Consider the following 19731-nt stretch of genomic DNA (forward strand, 5'->3'; position numbering starts at 1 on the left):
ATTTTTGGAGTTTGCTGGCAGTGGTTATTATATTTAACTTCCAGTTTGAGGATTTCTTCTTCTTTGATGCAAATGTATTGGTTAGGTCTGCTTTTAATGCTTAGTAGAGGTATTTGTGGTAATATTTTTTTAATTAGAAGGAATGCAAAAAGAGGGAGAGAAATTTATTTCAGGTACCTTAACAAAACTTGGAATAAGAGAAGGTGGAAAGAAATCAGAGTGTGGGAAAGATGTGTCTGAGGTGAAATTATCTGAATTCTGAGTGTGAGGGAGAAATGAGAAGCAGGAAGAGGGTTGAGGGGGAAGAGAAGTGACTGAGTTCCTCACAGGTGTTTTATTAACTTTGTCTTTTACCTGAAACAGAAATCTTCTTAATGAAGAAGAATGGGTGGATCATACTGGCCATCAAATGGATTCCAACAAATGCAAGTTCAGTTGTTTTGAAGGGGAGGAATATAGGAAAACGAAAGGCTGTAAAATCAACCTTATTTAGATATAGAATGTTGCAGGATGTCCACATTTATTGCCTTAAGTTCCTTTGGTGAAAAGAATATCTCCTCTGCCTTTTCCTTGGATTTTACATTTTGTCTCAAGAAACCTTTCCAGTTGACTCTTGGCCTCATTTATGTGGATCACTGTGCCTATCCCCTTTTCAATAGATTCTACGAAATTATCTTTTTAGAAAAAAATTCATCCTATTTATTTTAACATAAATTGAGCTTCAGGTAAAGGACTAATACAAACATAGTAAAGAGTTTTGTAAGTCATGCTTTTAAACCGGGTTTCAGTTCATGTAAACATCCTACACTCAGCTGTAATACATGGATTGGCTGGGAGGTGGATGTTTACTTCAGCTGACTTGGAATATCAACCAATTAACATACTGATAAAAGATTTGGTAAGAATAGTATACAGAGGCTTGATTTTTAAATGTAATTACTCTAAATTACTGTTTTATCTTTTCAATTTTGTTATTATAGCTCTAACATGACAGAAAGCTCTGGGTATTGGGACAAAAGAATGTCCTTAGTCGGTGGTTGAGGTCAGATTTGTAAGCATTGCAGTGTGCTTTAACAGGCATGGACTTGGACATCAGACATTTGTTGCCATGTGGACTCCACCAATGAATTTGCTGTGGGATTTAGAGGAAGGAAAGGCACTGTTTCATACCTTGGTGGTTTTCTCATCTGCAAAATAGGTATGGTGGCTATATGGACTGACTTACATGATAGATATAATGTGGTTCCCTAGTACAGTACCTGTTGTACTAAGTACTCAATAAATGCTATCTCTTATTAACGCTAGCTACATTTTAGGTGTTGAATAAATAGTTGCTGTAATGTTTAAAGCAGACATAACCTTTAGCAATAAAGATGATGCCAACATTTTGGAAATGTTTTGTATCTTTGATATCATTGTAATTTAGTGGTAAATAGTTTTGAAGCCCAGCTCCTGGAGCTGATACCTTGATTCTGCCACTTACTAGCTGTGTTACTTTGGGGACGTTATTAATCTCCCTGTGTCTCAGTTTTCTACGTCTGCTAAATTGGGATTAGCTCTTGATAAATAATAGCTATTATAATTTTAAAAACATGTTTATCATCCATTATTGTTTCCAGAGTATAGTTGTCTCATATATTTCTAAATAATTTAAAGATAAGCTAATACCTGATAATTCTAGATATGTATTATTTGGCCTAAATAATATTTCCATATTCATGCCTTTATTAAAAATTCTTAAACTTAATTTACTATAGCTTTGTTTTTCAATTCCATGAAATGAGCCTTTTTAAATTTTTTAGTGCTACACTCACAGTTTTGTATAGGTAAAAAGCAAAACAACTACAAAACCAAAATTACGTAAGAAGTACACATTATTCCAGCAGCTTGGCAGGTGTCTATCTGCTCTTATCTGTACCTAAATCCAGTTAGAATTCACATTTGATGCTTTTATAGAAGATGTCTAAATATTTGAGACATTCACGATTAAATAAAAATGTGAAATGAAGGCATGGAGACTTGTTCTTGTAGGTAAGTATTGTTTTCCTAATTTTTATTTGATAAACTAAATTTATTTTTTCTATTAAGAAGGAGTTTATTATATACTTTGGGTGCAAAACATACCACATTTCAGTGACCTTGATATGTTTATTTGATATTTGCGAAATGCTTAAATTATTTTATAATTTTTAATACTTCAAGAAAAATATTGTAATACATTGTGGAATCATATGAGCTAAAAGTGGTATTATGAAGGGTTTTTCACCCAAATTAAGCATATTTGGGAATTCCCCATCAACTTAACTTTGAACTTCAGTGTATAAAATATAGAATTTTTCTTTCATATTTTCAGTTATAAAAAATATTTAGCATATACATGTGGCTTAGGCTACTAAATAGCCTATAAGTTAAATTCCTCATTCTATTAGTGTTTAATTCATTGCTTTTTTTCCTCTTGTTTAATGCTTATATATTTATATCTTTATATTACATACTTTCTTGACTATATAACAGGGTCTTTGATCTTGTGGGCTATCAGCTTTGCCTCACTTTGTCACTTAGAAAAAGCTATGCATGAAACTATAGTTGTACTTAAGTGAAAATTTGAGTATTTTTCTTGGTTGAATTAATACATTGAAACATTCTAGTTATGGTGAGCTGGCCCCTACCGTTACAAGAAAATACATACCTTGATTTTCTTAAAAACTGTATATTTATTAGAAATGTAAAAGAAACTTTTTCTGATTAATATGTGCTTATCAGTTTTCAATGTTACAGAATCTGAGTAAATGTTAAAATGTCTCCATTTCCTCTTTGTTTATTGTATTGCCGTTTGTTAGTGTATCAATAGAGAATGTAATATAAAGTTGGAAAAGTTGGATTTCTTCAACAATTTTTGGATGTGTTCTAAAATTAAACTATTTTCTATGAAATTTGAAGATTTGATATCCCATAATTATTTGCTGAGCATTTGTATGAATTATTTAGCTTATATCCTGTTTCATTGTATCTTTCTCATCTCATCAATTCCCAGCTTCAGTAATTGAGAAGTGTCAGTTAAGATGGAGGAATCTGTGATAGATAATAGAATTTACCTTTTAGTTATATTCATTTCAGTTTTTTTAAAAAATTATTTTTATAGATAAATGTCAGTTTTATTCAATGCATAATATTATGTAATATTATGATAAGCAACAGCGTGACCTCTTTTTATTGCTAATGACTTAATATTAAGAGTTTTTTAAAACTAGAAATATTCTTGTTTTAAATTCTGGGTTAAAATGAGAAGATGTTTTTATTTTTAAACTCTTAATTCTTCATTAAGCTACCACTACTTTATGAAACCAACAGAAGTTTCACATTTAGGATTTTTATATGTGTATAAATTTGGATGGCTTTTTTATATTAGCTTTAACTTACTTTAATTCTATGGAAAAGAACTAGTCCCAAGGGTATTTTTATAATTTAACATACATTATTCCTGTGAGAGTAAGTAAAACTGTTCCATGAGTCAAATTTTAGTGGTAGAACCTGTTGAGCTACTTATCTGTCTTGGGACTATCCAGGTGTACTTATAACTGGTTTAAAAGTTGTGACCTTTTCCTTGTTTATTTCACAATGGTTCTTAAAGACTATTAAATTATGTTCAGTATTTGTCTTCCTTCTAAAGATATTTTTAAACAAGATTTGGGCTGTTTTGTTTTTTAAAAGTAGTTTGAAAAAGTTATTTTGCCACTTGTTCTCTGTGCAAATTTTATAAAACTCAAATTTTCCAGGAAATAAAAAGGACTTTTGTAGGGGTTTTTTTTGGTTAAAAAGTATAAAAGGTTTCTAAAGATATACAGTTGCCTTTACATAGCCCAAACATTTTGACATTATGAGAAGCTTTCCTCACTCCATAGGTTATCTGTGAAAATTGTGTTACTGTATTTACATTTAACAATCACTTGCTTAAAATTATCTCGTGTGTAGTCAGTAGCACACACACAAAATTATCTCCTCTTTGTAGTTGATAGCACAGTAAGTATTAACCAAAATACTGAGTTACTTTAAAGTTAAGGGGTAATTGTGAAAGAGAAACAGAGTTTGTGGACTGCATATTGTCAATCCTTCATTTTCAGATTACTTCCTAAATGTTTGGTCCTTCATTTTGTAACATTAAATTTTTTAATGTTATAAATTACCCAAATCAGCATATCTGTATTAAATGCAATGACCAGACTATGTCTCCAAACCTGATACAACTTAATGATTAGATGCTTGGAAGAGACTGTGTTACATGCATAGTAAATGAATACTGGATATACAGGCATTGAAATTAATATCAGAGTAAGCCAACACATTAAGTGAAGTTAATACATGCTCACATATATGTGTATTTATTAATGATATATGAAGAATCTTTGTCCTTCATAGTAACTAGACCTAAGGTAGTAGCCCTTGTCAAGAATGTCTAACTACTGGTACTATCTTGTATAATGTCTACTATCTTTATGGCCAAAGTAAATTTCAGATGTTTTCTCATGTTTTGCTTTAGTCTCTTTCTTAATCCATCATCATTACAAGCCTATCTAGGTGACTCATGTTAAAAGTAGAGGTCCTTTCTCACTCCTGGTGCTTCCTGAGGAGACTGTTCAATGCAGCTGAAAAACATTATTAGAGTTATAAGAAAAAGCCAAAAGTGCTTTTTCCTACTCTCACATCACTCAATACAACACTTCTGTCACCAAATGTGTGTGGGGAATTTCTCCCCATCAACAATCAAGCAAATCTCTTCTACAGATTCTCCAGTGAACACCAACTGGGTGCCCTCTAATTCAGTTCAGTTCTGATATCTACCTGGAAATAGCATCAGTCCCACAGGTTGAGGGCTCAGTCTACAAGACTGTCCCCCACTTCAGATGCCAGTTGTAACTAGTCTGTGTTCTGCGCTTCCGATCTGCCAACTATAAATTGAGGTTTCTGTAACCCCTTCCTTAACTTGTTAGAGTGGCTCACAGAACTCAGGGAAACACTTTACTTACATTTACCTGTTTATTGTAAAGAATAATACAGATGAACAGCCAGATGGAAGAGACACATAGAGCAAGATGCCCTTTCCTGTTGCTCCACCCTGATATATTTATCATTAACAAATACACATATATGTGAGCATGTATTAAATTCACTTAATGTGTTGGCTTACTCTGATATTAATTTCAATGCCTGTATATCCAGTGTTCATGCACCCAGGAACCTCCACATGTTCAGCTGTCTGGAAGCTCATCTGAACCTTATCCTTTTGGGTTTCTATGGAAGCTTCCTTATGTTGGGGCTCAGAAACTGATACCCCAAAATGTGGTGCTTTGACATGCCAAACTAAAGAAGCAGCCTCAGAGTCTCTTGATCTTCCAACCCTCTCCTTCCCATATTCTCTGTCTCTCCCAAAGCACAGAATGAGGCTGTTCACTGAAGTTTCCTTATCTACCTTCACACTGGACCCCCAAGATGAACACAATTGTTTTCAGTCCCTTCCTTGAAATTTCATTAACCAAAGAAGATTAAAACTCATATCACAGAGGAAGAGACTGAAGTAAATCCCACACCTACAGCCCAGATGAACTTTGGCCCAAACTATTACCTATTCGCAAGTCCTGTTCAGTTCCCAAAGAGAGTTATTTACAAACCATGGTCTGGTCTTCAGGCCCATTTATTTACACACACCCCAATCCCCTCTCCCCAGTGCAGGGGATATTTAAGCGTCAACCATCTGGCCCTTTGAGTTTTCATCTTTTGTAGGAAGGATCAACCCCCTTTCTGCCTGTGCAGTTATAGGCATGATTGATTACATCCTTGGCCATTGGTGGTAAGCTCAACCTTTAGCCCCTTTCCCCTCCCTGGGGGTTGGGGTGGCATTGAAAGTCCCAGCCCTCTCATCTTGCCTCAATCTTTCTGGTGACCAGCCCCCATCTGGAAGCTATATAGGTGCCACCAGTCATCTCATTAGCATATAAATGACATTCGTATCACTTCAGAGGTTCCAAGGGTTTTAGCAGAAAAGAAATTTCTATTTCTTTTGCTCCCAAGCTCATCTGAACTTCCTCACTATCTACCCCTAAATCATATGATGTACATCTTAGTCGATCTTGAATAGTCATCCACCTTAAATCTTTAGGATAAAGCACATCTTTAAAACTGTGCATTATAAGAATGATAGAGTTTTTATTTTGACCCTAAGGAAGTCAAACTTTTGTTTCATGCAGCATTCAAGCCTTTAGCTTCAAACTGAACTGATAAAATAGTCTGTACTGTTCCATTACTTGTAAAAAATTGATTAAACATGTCTCAGGCAGCTGAGACAAGGCAGGTAAAAGACTCCCAAGGACTGACATCAGAAAAGACTAATCAAAGTATAAAAATCTTCATGTGTGCCAGATTATACAGGGATGTTATAACAGAAAAGAAAAGAGATTGCAAGGTATGAAGGGTTAGAGGTAGTGCTCTGGATAGACCAGAGCAGAGTATATCAAAGAAGTCTCTTAAAATTGTGTTGGATATCCTGGGATTTGAATTCATGCTTTGTATTTATTCCTATTAATATATGTAATAGGTTGAGCGTGGAAGAAGCAGTGTTCATAAAAGTTGGCAAACTTGTTTTTCTTGTTTCTCAATCTTTCCAGATCATTGTTTATAAAACACTGATATTTATAGTAAATATCTTGTTTTAAATATTAGCTAACCAGATGAAATTGTGTGGCCTTGTGCTGCAATATTTTAATGACTTCATCCTCTGGTAAGTTGACTTGTGATTTGAGATTGCTCTCAGTGCTACTGGATTGTTTGAAGGAATTAAAGGCAAAAACAAGAAGAGAATATTTTCAGGAAAACATGATCATACAACCGACAGGCTAAATGAGATAGACTAAATGAGGAATCTCTGTCTTTACTATGTGATCTTTGGGTAATTCCTTATGCATTCTGACCTCATATTCCTCATATGTAAATGAGAATGTTAAGTCATATAAATTCTTTTCGTCTGTGACTTAATTCAGTTATTTTGTGCAGGCATGCTTTTGTGTGTGTGTGTGTGTGTGTGTGTGTCTCAGTAGAACACAATATTTAGTTGAATGAGTTCTAGGTTAAATCACCTGGACTTATTTGGAAAGTGGGGGTACCCATCTCTTAAATTGTAATGAAGATTTGATTAGATAATCCAGAGAAATCACTGAGCACACTGCCTGACACATACTAAACACTCAGGATATTTTCCCATTCTTCAAAACTCAGTACAGATGTCAAGTCTAGATAGTATGTTAATCTTGGACCTCCTAGGTAAAGTTAATCTCTTTGTGCCATAAATGTGCCCTATACTCAGTAGTGCTAAATTGCTATCACTAGTGCTAAATTTATCACTAATTTATCTACATGTCTACTTCTTTTCTTAGATTATGAGCCCCTTGAGATGGGTTTGTTCATCTTAATAATGTCACTGCCTATCGTGATAAATATTGGCTGAAGGAAAAAATTTTCTTATTTTTAAGTGAGATTCTCTCCCCCTCAATGGAAGATAATCCTGAAGCAAATCCTGAACACATTAGAAGTGTTCTAAAAAATCTGGCCATGTTCTCAAACCACTTTTTTCTTAAATACCTTTTTCATTACCATTGTAATCCCTTTAAGGATTAGATCAATTTTTTGCTTTCCTCCTTCACACTTTTTTTCCTTACATTAAGAAAATAAAATAATAATATGACTGCCAAATGGAGAAAAATGTCCATTTACTATGAATAGAAGTAGTATGATCAGAAATTATATAAAGGCAACATAATGGTGCTATAAAAAAGTATTGAACTTGGAATCAAAAGCCCTGGATTCATATTATAGCCCTGCTACTTTATAGCCATATGACAGTGATCAAGCTGTATTATCTCTGACTCTACAAAGTGAGGATCATCTCTATTTCATGGATTGTTTTGATTGATATAAAATAATATACAATACTAGCACTATGCCTGGTAAATAGAAGACACACAAATATTTCTTGAATGGAGTTAGTTTCAGTTAATATTATACACTTTAAGTTTGAGAAGTCAGTCTTTTTTAAACTACATACATAGTTGCTTACTGCCAGAAATGTTATTGTTTAAATTAGTTGATACCCTTGGTTAGATGCTGAAAAACAGAACTAAAATGTTAAATAGTGACTAAGTAATTTTACTTCCATCATGCTAATGTGGTAGGGAAGAGTAACAAAGTTCAAAGGCATACCTGATGCATAATTAAAGGCTAATGTTTTCTGAACACAATTGGCAGGTTTCTACTTCATACTACTCTCTGACAGTTAAATCACTGTTACCTGAGATACACCCTGAAAATATTAGAGCCATATAGGTCTTCATTGATTGCATTTAAGGTTAGAGAAAATTCTTCTCACAACTAATGCAAATTGGTTGATTGTTAGGTGCTTTTTAATCTGTTGGTTATGGCATATGAACCCTCATTACCTGTGAAAGTTTTGTCCAAATCATTTCCCAATTAGCATGTTTTAAAACCTCAAAATTCTCCTTTTCTAGTTTCTCCTCTCCCTATTCTTACTGACTTCATACTTTTTGCTAAATAAACATTATCTTCCAACTCTCAGTTTTGTGTTTTCTTCATTTGATCTGCTTTTCAAAGGGTATCAGCTAGTGTTTTAATTAGGCAGCAGTGTAACAGAAAACCTCCAAATAGTAGCTTTAACAGGGTTAGGGGTGTATTATTATTTAATTCTTACATAGAGCGCTCAGGTTGGGTTTGGGTATTGCCATCATTACATCCTTGATACAGACTACAGGACCTGGTGAGGGAAAACCAGAAGTCTTGCTGCCTCTGTCACAAAGACAAGCTTTCTCAGAAACTGCCAGCTTAATTTGCCACAACTGTGTCACATAGTTATCTACTAGCTGCAAGGTATGCTGAGAAACATAATTAATTCTCTTGCTCGGCACCTTGTCACTCTGAAAACAATCAAAAGTTGGTTTGGATCATTGTACTAACTGTCTAACAATTAGACTTTTTCATGGGTTCAGGTAACCATTTGTCATAGATCAGAAGATTTCCTAAATGAGTGAAGAATTTCAATGTAGATGACTGACTTTGTTGTGACATGTCTGGAGATAGTGGAGTTAATTTCCAGGAATCTTGATGATATGGCATACTGAACTAATGCAAATCATCCAACCACCACCATCCCATAACTTCAAATGTGTACAACTGTCAGATAAAAAAATAATACAGCTAACTGCAAAAGAAAAGAAATCCCAGATGCCAGAAATGAAGAGAAAACAAAGCCAGAATAGTAAACTCAGGAGCTGAAACAATGACAAATTTTAAAACAACAGAAGGAATAAGCTAGAATGCAGCACAAAAGAGGTAGAAAAATGAAAGAGTAACTCATGGAAGCTCCAATGTACATATGTATTTTAGGAGTTTAAGGAGAAAATAGAAGGGGTTAGGCAGTTATGAACTGACCTAATGTGTATTCATGTCCAACTCTTGGTAGATAAATGGTACTCACTTTAGTTTTTGAGGGGTGGTAGACAGAGCTCCCTCCGCACGTACACACTCCTGCCTCCAAATCACCTCCTGAAAGCTGGGTTATCATGAAAACAATTTTATATCAACTTCTAAGGCCAGCTATTAAGCAAGAAAACAGCATGTTCCACAGGCTCAAGGAAGTTGTTTGCAGCCCATTAAGGTGCTCTAACCACCACCCTGCCTGAAACGTTCCTTTGGGAAGAAGATTCTATTATCTTTAACAAAATCTATGTTGATGGCTGGATTAGAACCTTTTAGGGTATTACTAAGGCATCATCCCAAAGGGTAAGGGATATAAGCCAACCTGGATTCTTATGGTTTGTTCTTGCATGGGTGGAACACACTACTATTAGCCCATCAGAAAACGTAATTTCACCATTAGAGGCTCATTTTAAAAATTATTCTAGTTAACAGGCCACTAATTTCACCAATAAAAATTTGACATTTAATATGTAAGTTAAAACATTGAATGTTGATTCAAATACAATACCTAGAACGTTTCCGCTGGAATGTGGATTCTCTGATTAGAATGCTAGTTTATCATCTGGACTGTTTTTTCTTGACCAGAATGGTAGCAGGACCTAAGTGATGACTTTACATAAATTACATGTACCACACTGTATGTGGTGGAGTATTTAAATGTAAATTACAGATATCTTAGCCATATTGGAAGCAATAAATGGCTAAGAAGTTTCTGGAATTGATCAATCATATCAGGACAGATATTTCCCTCTGGAAACAGAGAACCAAAGTAACAGTGCCTTAAACCGTTAAGATTTTGCTTTTCTTTCAGATGTATGCCATCCAGGAAAGTAACTACACAAGGTCAGTGGGACCCTCGGCTTTCTCTATTTATGATTCACTATCTTTACCATGTGGCTTCCGTCCTCAAGATTAAAAAAAAAAAAAAAAAAAAGGCTGCTGCTGTAGTGTTCATATTCCAGTCATGCTAACATTGCAGATAAGGAAGAAGGGCCAAGGGCCAAAAGTGGTGGCAAATTAAAGACTTTTCAGGGGAAAATGAGAATTTGTAGTAGGCATATACTGAAAGAAATGTTGAAGAGAATTCTTCCAGCAGAAGCAAAATGATTCTAGATGAAATACAGAATACAGGAATAAATGAGCAATTTGGAAATGGTAGATACATAGGTAAATTTGAATAAATATTGGCTGTATTAAACTCTGGTTTAAAAATATCTGTGGAATTAAAATGTACCATATAATAGCAAAAGTCAAGAGAAGAATAAATGGAGTTTGTGCTCTCAGGTTCTAGCATTGGGTAAGTGGTAAAATTAGTTCTTTTATTAGACTATAAAGTCAAGAGTGCATGTTACAACCTCTAAGTTAAGCCCTAAAAGAATAATAGAGTCTGTAACAGTTTAACAGAGATAAAAGTATATAAAAGAAGGCAAGAATAGAAAAGGGAACACAAAATGGGTCAAATTTAAAATTGTGAGATATAAACCCAAACACTAAATAACTCGTTACTTGAATTAAAGTTGAAAAATTATCAGGCTGAAAAATACCCTACTATACTGCTTATAAGAAACATATTTTAAATATAAGGACACACACGAAAAGATTAAAAGTAAACACATGGGAAAAAATACATTATGCAAACAACCAAATAAAAACTGATGATAGTATTATCAGGCAAAGAGAATTAAGGCAAGCATTACTATAGCTAAAGAAGGACATTTTATAATAATAAAGGAATCCACCCAAAACATCAGGATCCTAAATTGGTATGTGCTGAAAACAAATTTAAAATATATAGAGGAAAAATGACATAGGAGAGATAGATAAATTTCTAAGCATAGTAAGACTGACACAGCTTTCTCAATAGTCGATAGAATAACAGAACCCACCACCCAAAAATCAGATGCAGATAATCTGAACTTCAACTAATTTACATACATAGAACACTTGATTTAAAAAATTCACATTTCTCTTAAATCATTTACCAAAGATGACCCTTTGATGAGTCATAAAGGAAAATTTCAGAAAATCAAAAGCATTCATCTTGTATTCTCTAACTGTGGAATTAAACTAGAAATCAGTAACAAAAAGTTTATTAGAGAAACCCCCAACTGCTTTGGAATTATGTAATAGGTAATAGTCCCTGGGTCAAAGAAAAAACAAATTTTAAAATATTTTGAAGTGAATAATATTGAAGATATGATGTACTGAAACTTGAGTTGCACCTAAAGCAGTGCATAGAGGAAAATTTATATCCTTAAGTGTATATATTAAACAAGAAGGAAGACTGAAAATCAATGGTCTAAACTTATTTTCAAGAAGCTAGAAAAAGAAGAAGGAAATAATAAAAGTCTAAAAATCAGTGAAATCAATAGAGAAAGCCAACAAAGTCAAAAGGTCAATTCTTTGAAGTCTAATAATAATAACTGATACTGTTTAACATATTTGAGATAGCCAATAAAATAAAGCCTGAACTAAAAAGATAAAGTTTAGAAAGAAGAAAATAATACTACTTATAGACAACTGGTTATGTCCATAGAAAATTTAAAAGAACCTATAGGTAAAATAATGAACTTGTCAAGGTCACCAAATGCAAAGTCAATATACAAAAATTGTATGTATGTATATCACAAAAATTATAATTGATAAAATAATACCATTTACACTAGCACAAAATACCAAATACCTAGAAAATTTTTTTAAAAGAAATTTAAAAGATTTAAATAAGTGTATGGCTATCCCATGTTCATGATGCAGAAGGAAATTGTGTAAGTTGATCTGTAACTTCAATATGATACTTTCAAAACCCAACAGTAATATGTTGGAGAAATTAACAAGCTGGTAGAAATGTGAAGGATCAAGAATACCCCGGGTAGGCTGGGCCCTGTGGCTGACGCCTGTAATCCTAACACTCTGGGAGACCGAGGCAGGAGGATCACTTGAGGTCAGGAGTTTAAGACCAGCCAGAGCAAGAACGAGGCCCTGTCTCTACTAAAAATAGAAAAATTAGCCAGGCGTGGTTATGCACACCTGTAATCCCAGCTACTCAGGGAAGTTGAGGCCGGAGAATCACTTGAGCCCAGGAGTTTGAGGTTACTGTGAGCAAGGCTAATGCCACAGCACTGTAGCCCAGGTGACAGAGCAAGACTCTATCTCGAAAAGAAAAAAAAATCTCAGGTAAACAACAAAACCAAAAAACTCACCAATAGGCATAAAGACCTGTGATTATAAAACTGTAGTTGTAATTAAGACTCTAATGTTGGTTGTCATAAGGTAAGGATAAACAAATTGACCAAAGTAACCGAATAGAAAGCTTAGCGCAGATCCACACATAAAGGTCATCTGATTTATGAGAAAGGGATACTATTGCAATGGTTCGGTCAATTGGATAGCTATATTGGGAAAAAATTATCTAGACCCCTACCTTCACACCATACATAGAGAAAAATCTATTCCATATGGTATGGTCTAAATGTGAAAGAGAAAATTGAATTATCTCTATAAGTTAGGGTAGACAACCATTAGAAGAACATAAAACATGAAGGAAAGTTTTAAACGCATCTGTGGTGATTGAATCAGGATAGAGGTTATCACTGTCCTGGCAAAACTGATAATAAAGGCAACTTATCAGGAAAGAAGACACGAAAAAATATCAAATTCTGTGAATGACACAGCTATTGTGAATTTATATGGATAATTTTGGAATTTTAGGTAAATATTTTTAAATGTGTGTTGCCAAATATATATCATTAAGTAAATCTAAATCTGGTTTTAAAATTTTATTTCAAGTAATCCACCAGGTCTGAATGGTTTATAATGTGGCTTGTCAAACCTTCAAGAAACAAATAATGTTTATAAATACTGTTGTAGAGAATAGTATAAAAGGAAAGCTCAACTTTGATACTAAAATCAAACAGGAAGTGTGAGGCGAAAAATAAATTATAGGCCAGTCTCTTTTATGAACATGGCTGAAATAGCCTAAGTATTAGCATTCCAAATTCACCAGTTAAAACTCCCGTATTCATTGTGACCAAGAAAGGTTTATTGCCAGAATGGGCAAGTGACTCAACATTGGAAAAATGTCTTACATGGTATGCCACAGTAATAGATTACAGGAAAAAGCCATATTAATGAGTGTGGCTGTTGGGGGGGGGGGGGAATCAATGAAGTGTAAGTCACACTCATTTACGATTTTAAAATCAAACAAATGAAACATCTTCTTAATAGATGGACAGGGACTTCCTTAATATGGTAAATGATAATTTATCAAAAACTCATTGTTAACATTACAAGTTAATGGTACAACTTCAGAAGTGTTCCTTAAAGTCAGCAGTAGGACAAAAATAGGCTATTGTACATCTGTTCCATGTTGCGCTGGAGATCTTGGCCAGTGCAGTAAGACTAGAAGAAAAAATAATAGGCATAAGGATTGAAAAGGGAGAAACAGTTATTGCTAGTGGGCAAGATAATTGTTTGAAAGCCCAAGGGAAAGTACAAAGTAATGTAACTAACTGAGAGTTGAGTTTTGGATAAAAGACCAATATGTGAGAATCTATAGTGTTTCTCACTTAAAACAGTCTATTTGAAAGTATATTATTTAAAAGAATTTCATTCACAATAAAAACTATAGGGTGCCTAGTATGTGCAAGAATTTTGCATAAGTAGATGACAATAAATGGAGCAATATTCCATGTTTGAAGATGGGGAAAAAAATCAATATATCACAACATCAGTTCTCCAAAATGTGTAAATTCACTGAAGTTCCAAATTCTTAACAGAATATTTTGTGGATTTTAATAAACCTAAGCTAATGGGGAAAGACAAAGATACAAGACAGTTTTTAAAAAAAGAAAACTAGGCAGGCACTGTACCTATCATACAAGACACCAGGACTTGTAAAACTACAGCAATAAAGCAGCCCTAGTGATGCAAAGACAGATAGACATAGATTGATGGTACAGAAACAGATACATGAGAGCTTGAAAGATGACAGAATGGGGAAATGAATGACTTTATAAATGGCACTAGGGCAATTGCATATCCATACAGGAAAAATATTATATACCTTTCTTGCATCATATACAAAAAAATTTGATGGATTAAATACCTAAATGGGGGAAAATACCATCTTAAATATTTTAGAAGAAAATACATTGAACCAATGTAAGGAAGGAATTGTTAATTATACAAAAAGGATGTGAACCATAAAGAGAAAGATTGATACATCAGACTATTAAATTTAGAAGCATAATTATGACAAAAGACACTAAATATTAAAAGACAAGCCATAGATTTGTAAGTACCTACCAGTAACTGATAAAGGAAGTGTCCAAATTATATGAAGGATTAATTAAAGGGGAAAAAAGAGCAATATGTGAGAGAGAACCAAAGGGTCAATTAACAGAAAGCATCTTAGCTCACTAGTGGTCACAGAGACACCAGTCTGTACAATTGGGTACCACTTTATACTCACTCAGGTAACAGCAAAACGTGGTGAAGATACTGAGAAAGCAGTTCATATATTTTTCATCAGTTTAGTAAAGTTGAAATTGCGCATTGCTTATAACAGCAATTCAACATCTGTCTTTTTACAAAACTAAAGGTCTGCATTATATTTAGGTATGGAAATTGTCAGAAAACATGTAGCTTGTTATAGGTGTTTGCAGTAGAGACAGAAGACTGGGAAACCACATTGTTTTTCTTGTAAAACAAAGTCTTAGCTCTAAACAGAAAAAATACTACAATATTTTAAGTTTATTTACATTTGAAGATTTTTATTAATAAATGCAGTTCATGAACTATTAACGTCTCCTATATTGGTCATATTTTGCCAATTATCAAGAGTTGTTTCATAACCTTGACATTCATACAGAGGTTACAGTTCAGATTAGCAGAAAATATGTGTAATAAAACAACTTGAAAAAAGTTCCTTTCTCTTTATATGAAATAGCAGAAAAACACAACAGCAATTTGTTGCTTGTGACAGAGTACCTATATTTAAATGTAATTTCTCGAGATCTTTGTTTCAATCCATTAGTGTCTAACAAAGATTTTATATTTATTTCTCTAGATGTAAATTCAGCTTACTTATTAAGAAAGGCTGAGCCAGATGTGGTGGCTCATCTCATGCATGTAATCCCAGTGACTGGGGAGGCTGAGGCGGGAGCATTTGAGACCAGCCTGGGCAACATAGTGAGACCACATCTCTAAAGAAAACTTTGCCAGGTGTGATGGCATGTGCCAGTAGTCTCAGATACTTTGGAGGCGGAAGCAGGAAGGTCAGTTGAGCACCAGGAGTTTGAGGCTGCAGTGAACCATGATCTTGCCACTGTATTCCAGCCTTGGTAACAGAAAGAGACCCATGTCTTAAAAAAAAAAAAAAAAAAAAAAAAAAAAAGCTAAGATTTTACAACCTGCATCTAAACAATTTTGGGGTTCTAGTGATTAGTATTAGAGACTGATTTCCTTTTAAAGACAATCACATATTTTATGTATTTTCTGATTTTTTGTTTTTATATCTGAAAGAAGGTACCTTCGTCATTGTTCCAATAATACATGGTGTCTGTATACAATAAAAAATGTGCAAGGATATTTCTTACATCAGTGTTTGAAATAGCAGGGGAAAAGAGGTCATTTACATGACCCTAGTACTAGAGTCTCCAGTAAAATCCAGTCTCTGGCCCATGAGCTAAGAATGGTTTAGGCATATGTGCATTAAAGGGTTGACTTAGTAGATCTGGTGTATTCAAACCCTACACATTCCAAAGGAAGGTCTGGCCCTCAGCCAGCTCCTGGGAGATCATCTCTAAGCTCTTGGAATATCCTGCCTGATACAAGTATCTTTGTTTACCTGGGGCTTTGAGTCACACCAGATAGTTTATGCTAACAATGATTTATGGTGGGACTGTTGTATCTTACTGTAGTATCAATTTAATCTCTGAGGAAGCTGCAAAGGTCAGCTATGTGGATTTTCCAGGCCTATGTGACTAACCCCCCAGTACAAACCCTAGGCACCAAGTCTCAGCTTTCCTGGTTGTATTCCATACATGTTGTTCCATGTCATTTGTAGGAGGATTAAATGCTGTCTATGCAACTCCTCACAGAGGGGATAACTGGAAGCTTGCACCTGGTCTCTTCTGGACTCTTCCCTATGTGCCTTTTACTTTCGCTGCTATAAAATTATATTTTTGCTATAATAAACTGTAACTCAGCATAACCACTTTCTGAGTTCTGAGAGTCATTGAACTGGATGGTGGTTGGACACAACTGTATAAAGGAATATTATAAAAAAGAATATTTGATAGAGACTGTATGTATCCTGCAAAGCTTAAAATATTTGCTTTTGGGTCCTTTACAGAAAACTTTTGCCAACCCCTGCAAAAACATAATGAATAAATAATCTATACTACGTTCACACATTGAAATCATAGCAGTTAAAATGGATGAGTATCAATATGAATAAGTCTCAAACTGCTGTAAGTGGGGGGAAAAGTAACAGAAGGATAATACAGTGTGATACCATTTATGTAACTTAAAAACAAAACTATTGTTATGAGTAAATGTACATGCATTTTTAAAAATCAAACTTTTTATTTTTAACATATATACATTTATTTGCTCATAACAGTAGCTTGAGGATGTCCACAAACTTAAGAATATCAGTGAACTCTGGAGTAAAAATGGAATGGAAGGTTAGGCTTAACTGTCACATTTTTGTTTCTTAAAGAGAGTCAAAAGGGGAAAGTAGACCTTGTAAAACAAATTAAAAAGTGGTTATTTTACTAATATTTTCATGTCTTTTCTTAAATCAACTTAGAATAATAGAATGATTGTGCTAAAGATGTTTGCTACTTCAATAAACTTCTCATGTTGTAAGTTAGAAACAGGACTTGGTAGGTGAGTTGCCCTGGTCATGCTGGGTTCTTGATTACGTAAGGAAACTATTCTGTAGGAAGTATGTTAGTGCTGACAGATTTAGTTATTTTGAACTGTGGAAACTTGAAAGTTGATTCTTGAAACATGAAGAAATAAGGATATGAGGACTATGCCATACATTTTAGAGACAGAACAAGTTTTCCTTTGATTTTGTGAATCTATAAATTGAAAACACTGAGAGATTATGTAAGAAAGAAAGAGTAACTTTCTGAGAACTCATACAGCTGTTATAACTCTTTTACAAATAGTAAAGCATTGCCTTCTGGGGTTACTTTTCTTTATGCTGCGGGCAAGCCATTAAATCCATCCCAGGTTTACAACGGAGTGAATATACAAATGACTTTTACAGCACTGGTGTTAGGGATACCGACCCCTCCATACAGTCGAAAATCTGCACATAACTTTTTCCTCCCCCGGATGGTAACTGCTAATAGTCCACTGCCAACCAGAAGCCTTACTGATATAATAACATCAACAGTGAACACATATTTTGTATGTTGTATGTATTATATATTGTATTGTTGCAATAAGGCCAGAGAAAGGAAAATGTTATTGAGAAAAACTATAAGGAAAAGAAAATATATTTACTATTCCTTAAGTAGAAGTAGATCACCATAAGGGTCTTTATCCTTGTCTTCATGTTGAGTAGCTGAGGAGGAAGAAAGGGGTTGGTCTTGATGTGTTAGGAGTGGCAGAGGGACAGAAGGTGGAAGAGGAGGTAGGAGAGGCAGGCACACTCGGTGTATCTTTCATCAAAAAAATCCATGTGTAAGTGAACCCATGCAGTTCAAAGCCATGTTTAAGAGTCAACTGTAATTCATATTTTCTTTTAAAAAAATTCTTATTTGTAGCAGTCATAGAGATCATCCCCAGTTTACTGTCCACTGATATCTAGAAGATTTTAGGGGTATTACATTTTAAGTACTAGTAGGATCTTAAGAAATCGTCAAATAAGAAAATGGATGTTTAAATGCTTTGTAAAATGTAAATTAGGGTAAAAGTGGTATTACTAATGTTAATTCAAAACTGAATTCAGATTTCGAGTACATAAAGCTTAATAATACCTCCCTACCTGCATTCTGGGAGTTGCTAGGAAAATCAAATGAGACAATCAACATCCAAAAAAAAAAAAAAAAAACAACCCCACCTTTAAAACTGTTAAAATACTATGTAAATGAGTCTTATAAAAAGTATTACTATCACCCTGACTGTGATGACACTCATGAGGGCTAATTATAATTGTGAAAAGAAAAAACACATACTCTCTTTGGTTTCCTGAGACCAGAGGTGAACTATGTCAACTATAAATAAGGAAAAGCAACTAATATTCATCTAGCTCTTTCTCTGTAGCCCATACTAGGTTATATAAAGGATGAGAGAAGAATAAGACATAGTTCCTACCCTTTTTTTCAATTTGACATTTATTGAGCACCTACTGTGTATTAGGTGGAAGAATGCTAAGTATTTATATTAATTTAATTGTCCTCACATTTTTTAATGAAGACATGGTCTCACTGTGTTGCCCAGGCTGGAGTGCAGTGACTATTCATACTGTGACCTTAGCAAACTACAGCCTGAACTCCTGGCCTCAAGCAATCCTCCCACCTCAGCTTTGTGAGTAGCTGGGACTACAGGCATGCACCATGCCCAACTTTGTCCTCACATTTGCCTGAAAAAGTATTATCTTTGTTTCTCATGTGAAAATTGAGACTTGGAGGATTTAAATAACTTAAAATCCAATAGGTTTCCTGAACTGACATCTCTGGCTTCAAAGTATGTGCTTCACAAAACCAACAAAAAGGAAACTAGGATCCAAGTTTTGAAATAGTCCAATAAAGAGAAACAACTATTATAGGAAATAAAGAAAGAAAACATTCGTTTGGACGGGAGAGGTTGGGGAGGCTTCTTGCAACAGGTAGGACTTGCAGGAGCCTCTGAGGATAGCTGGAATGTGGCGGGTAAAGAAGAATGAACATTGTTAGCGAGGGAGCACGGTAGCGATAGTAACCATTCACTGGGTTACCTGCCCAGCCGAGCCAGTGTGTGCATCCTGGAAGACATTCACACTGGCTGTGTTGCCTGCGACAACTGTTTGGTCTCAGGACCAGACCAAACGGGTGGGTGAACGGAGGAGTCACTAAGACAGCATGGAGAATAGAAGGAACCTGGAGGTGAGGGAAGATTCTATTCATTTCCATAACTCAAGAGCAGGCCCAACTGCAGGGTCTGGGTAAAGCCCATAAGGTAACATCCATAATTTTG

General features: G+C 34.6%; 1 long non-coding RNA gene across 1 annotated transcript in view; it reads left to right on the top strand.

Annotated features, from left to right (window-relative positions):
* The first annotated feature begins 778 nt into the window (after positions 1-778).
* LOC142871923 (uncharacterized) overlaps positions 779-19731 on the top strand; it is a 73208-nt gene continuing 54255 nt past the window's right edge. The window contains exon 1 of the long non-coding RNA XR_012920139.1: positions 779-19713. This is a non-coding gene — a long non-coding RNA (uncharacterized LOC142871923). The remainder of the gene's footprint in view (positions 19714-19731) is intronic.

The sequence above is a fragment of the Microcebus murinus genome, chromosome 7 (genome assembly GCF_040939455.1).
Source record: "Microcebus murinus isolate Inina chromosome 7, M.murinus_Inina_mat1.0, whole genome shotgun sequence".
NCBI classification, from domain to species: Eukaryota; Metazoa; Chordata; class Mammalia; order Primates; family Cheirogaleidae; genus Microcebus; species Microcebus murinus.